Source organism: Xiphias gladius, chromosome 18 (assembly GCF_016859285.1).
Source record: "Xiphias gladius isolate SHS-SW01 ecotype Sanya breed wild chromosome 18, ASM1685928v1, whole genome shotgun sequence".
Taxonomy (NCBI): domain Eukaryota; kingdom Metazoa; phylum Chordata; class Actinopteri; order Istiophoriformes; family Xiphiidae; genus Xiphias; species Xiphias gladius.
Genome location: NC_053417.1, coordinates 999,396 through 1,004,201, shown reverse-complemented (window position 1 = coordinate 1,004,201; position 4,806 = coordinate 999,396).

Below are 4,806 nucleotides of genomic sequence, written 5' to 3'. Positions count from 1 at the left end.
AGCCTGATTTTTTTTGGTACCAAATCCTGCCCCTCTGTCTTTTTTTTTTTTTTTTTTTTAAACTCATATGTTAGAACAGATTGATGGCAAGGGCCGTCATAGTAAGGGAAATTATGGAACTAAGTTACCGAGGCAACAAAATGGAGAAGGTCCTAAGTTTGTTTTTATCTGCGATTTTTAAATTTAACATTCTTAGCATTTTAACTAAACTGTTACTGTTAATTAGACTGACTTTTTCTTGTATCTAAAACAATATTTCACTCTCCTATCATGTTTGAAAAGGGTGTACACCCTTAGTGTGCGTGGGTCAAATTTGACCCGTGTTTGAATTCATTAACAAGTGGTGAAAGGAAACACTATCATCCAGTAAAATGTTATATCTGCTAAGTAACTTATTATTCATCCATAACCATAATTTTTACATACTTACTGATATTAATGTACAACTAGTTTTTAGTTTAAAATATTCACAATTTATCTATAACATTGCTTCTGAGCAGAACAAGCAAATATATTATAAGACTTATGAGAGGCTAATGATAAACAAAATAATTCTCAAAATAACTTGGTTGTATTTTCTTACATGTTTAAATGATCTTTTCACAGATCCTCTGCCTGTGTGCTTGATTTTTTTTACCAAGTGGAGAAAAGACGTTAAATCTTTTAACCAAGAAGTTGTGCCAGGAGGGTTAAGATTCTTCCAGTGTAGTAATTTACAACATTAGGCTATGAGGATACCGAACACGATGAGGTCAGCTTGGTATTTGGTAAACCTGCTTTCAGCAGAAGACACACTAAAGATAGTGATTAAGGGTAGTGCACTTGGAGGGACTAATTTGGCTGATTGGTTGACAGGGAAAATGTACGCTCTTTGCAATATTCAACATGTAACCTGAAAATGCTCCCAAGGTTTTTAACAGATTCAGTATTCTGTCAACACAGAGTACTGGATCCTGAACTTATAATAATAGATCATCAGCATACAATGCTGCTGTGTTCAATACCTCTATGTCTGAGAACGATGTGGAACATTTCAGAACTATAGATGAGCTCTTTAGCCAAACCAAAGAGTAGGGGTGAGAGAGGGCACCCTTTGCATGTGGGTGTAAAGGGTGAGAGAAAAAGGGGGAAAGATTTCAGAATTTGTTAACACTAGCTGGTGGACCAGAATATAGAAGGCAAATCCATGAATTAAACTTAGGGCCAAAGCCAAATTTTTGTAAAAGTGTAAATAAATATTGCCATTTAATGCAATCAAATGCCTTCTCTGTATCCAGTGAGACGACCATTTCAGGAGTTGGAGAGGCAGAGGGAGACAAGATTATGTTCAGAAGTCTATGGACACTAGATGGCAATTGACAACCTAAAATAAAACCTGTTTGGTCCTCTTACATGATACTGGGGAGGAAGGTCTCAAGTCTGCTTGCCAGCACCTTTGCTAATAGTTTGACATCGTAGTTGAGTAGACTGATTGGTCTGCAACTACCACATAACTTAGGGTCTTTATATTTCTTTAGTATAAGAGAAATCAAAGCTTGGTTCAATGTTGGGGGTAGAACACCCTGTTCTAGTGAATCATTAAAAACATCTAATAACAAAGGAGCAAGTTCTGTTGCAAAGTTCTTATAGAACTCTACCGGGAAACCATCTGGGCTGGGAGTTTTGTTACTCTGCATCAAAGATGCAGGAAGTTATTTCAACTTAGCCGAGGTGTTCATCTAGACTTTCTGCCATATCTTCACTTATGGTTGGCATATCTAAATTATTGAGAAAAGATTCCATAACAGAAGTATCAGAGGGGTGCCACGGGTCAACACACCCTGTCTGATCCATAAGTGATAACGAACCATGAGTAAAGTATGAAGAGACTAAAAGGGAGGGTAGTAGAAGGAAAGGGAAAAAGGAAAAGAGAAGAAAAGGAAGAAAAGGACCATGTTTCCATAGGACATGTCCCTACAATCCCCACTTCCCGTGCCCTAAAATGCCCACAACATCCCCACAATTCCCACCTGCAACAACTGTTAAAAAAACAACAAAAAAACAACAAAAAAAACAACAAAATTAACAGAAAGAGACAAAAAAATGAAAGAGACAAAAAATACACATAGAAGAACAAATGTCTGATGCTTACCCACACAAAGACGGTGAGAAGCCAGAGAACTTATCTGCTCGTAATGAAGTATTTTTTTAAACTGGGTATTATATAACTATCGGAGAGGTAGAAAGAGAGAGAGCAGTCTGTGAACCTCAAGATGGCAACATCTAATAACAGATAATGGCGCAGAGGTGTCTCAACAGTTCAAACTGTGCCATAGTCCGTTACACTGCACATTGCAGAGTAGGTCAACATTTCAAAGCCCCAAAGCTATGTTGGCACTGAACACAAAATAAAAAGGTAAAATGATTAGGTCCGGCACCACTGTACAAACAAAGCGTACAAATAACAATTAATTAATCAGACCACACAAGTCCAACAGCATATTATTTTAGAGTCCCAAAGTTATGTTGGCACTAAACACAAAATAAGAGAAAAACGATTAGGTCCACTGCTACTGTTACAGCGAAACATACAGATAGCAACTTTTATAGCAGACTGTACAAGTCCAATAGCATAGCTAGTAGGCTGCCTAGAATGGTATCACCCATGGGGATAGGCTTCTACTTCGCTGTTGGATACTCCAGGGCTGGAAATTGGAGCTAGAATGCCTCCAAGACTTTGGGAGAGGTGAAGATGTGCCCATTGTTGTTGTGGGTGACTCGGAGACGTGCTGGGTACAGCCCACTATACTTAACTCCCTGCTTGTAAAGCAGCCCCTTGACCGGGTTGATGCTGCTTGCCTCTTGGCCATCACTGTACTGAAATCCTCGTAGATCTTGATTATGTGTCCATTGTAAGAGGAGTTCTTATAAGACTTTGCCTACTTCAAAACAACCTCTTTCGTGATGTATCGATGAAACCAAACAATAACCAGCCATGGAGGATCCTCTACATATGGTTTTGGTTGCAGGCTGTGGTGTGCAAAATCTAGCTCAGGCGTCCAGAGAACAAGTTGCCGAGCAGTGCAGAGAACAACGTAACCATAAAGTCCCTGGCATCTTTCCCTCCCTGTTCTCCGGCAGTCCGATTACTCCGACATTTTGACGTTTTGAGCGGGATTCCAAATCTTCAACTTTTGCTCTTCCACGAGCTTCTCTGTTGTTAGTGGAGATGCAGGGTTTTCTGCCATGTTGCTAACGTTACTAACTTTAGTACCCTGATTTGGGGCTTGAGTAGTTGTCTTACTGCCAGTTTTTCCTGCTTTGCTCATTCTGCCTCTCAATTTCTGGGAAAAACAAAGTAATTCGCTTCAAGATGAGGACAATATGTGATGAGAAATGGCATTTTATTAAAAAGATTGCGCTGAAACAATTCGGAGATCAACATAGGTCTTACCACCACATTTCGCAACCAGAAGTCCTTGAGCTGCTTTTTAAAGGTGTCAACAGTGTCCACACATCATAAATCCAAAGCGAGAGAGTTCCAAATTGTAGGAGCTACAACCTCAAAAGGGCAGTCTCCTTTGTCTTGAGCCTGAAACAAGGAACCAATAAACCCTAATCAGAGGACCTCAGATTTCTACTGGTATTATATGGCTTCAGTAGCTCTTAAATGTAGGCAGGTAATTTACATGCTGGTCACGACTCAAAGACTGGCCAAAAGAAACACGTAGATTATGTTTATTACAATTATCAGTCATCCAATCTCTTATGGAGTTGAGGCAATTCAGTAAAACAAACAGGTTTGACATATTTTGAGGTTTAAACGAAATGTACAATTGAATATTGTCTGCATAACAATGGTAGAAGATACCTTTAAAATTACTTATTATCGCCCAAGAGGAGGCAAGTACAGTGCAGACAGCATCGGGCCCAGGACAGAACCTTTGGGAAAACCATGAAAGAGAGATTCAGTTGATGAGGCATTATTATGAACTGAATTAAAAAAGTCCTATCTGAAAGGTACAAAGAGAACCGATCCAAAGTTGATCTAGAGATACCCGGCTACTGCTTGAGCCTCTCAACCAAGATATGGTGATCCACAGTATCAAAAGCAGCGCTGATATCTAATAATAACAATGCAGAACATTCTCCTGCATCCTCCTGCTTTAACAGATCTTTGGAGACGCTGATAACTGTTTCTGTTAAATGCAGCCGAAGGAAACCAGACTCAAACTTGTCGAAAATGTTGTGCTCATCTAAGACAGCTGTAAGCTGCATAGCGACCACTTTTTCTAGGACCTTAGCTAAAAAAGGTAACTTAGAAATGGGCCCTTTAGTTCTGGGGCAAGGAAGGGTTCAGATTAGCTTTTTTAAAAAGTGGTTGAACAGTGGCTTGTTTGACATAAGCTGGGACATGACAAGATGTCAAGGAATATTTGATTATAGAGAGCACTCAATGACCAATAGAGTCAATAAAATTAAAAAAAAAAAGCTGGTAAAATGTCAAAAGGACAAGAGGAGGTTTTCATAGTAGTGACCAGATTAGTGAGTTCTTTTAGTGAAATTGAAAAAAAAAAATCTAAAAACATCGACTATTTGAAACAAGGTTAGAAAAGTAAGTAGCTCTGGTATTCTTAACTATGTTATTATAATCAGTTAAAAGTTCTTTTAGATACTGATAGTGAACTTGTAGATGGGTTGATTTCCACAAACACTAATGTACAACAGGTTAATTTAAAAGAGCAGATACTGTCGTTCAACCAAGGGTAAGAATTAATCATGTGAGCCAATATAGACTGTGTAGGAGCAACTTTATCCAGGACTGAA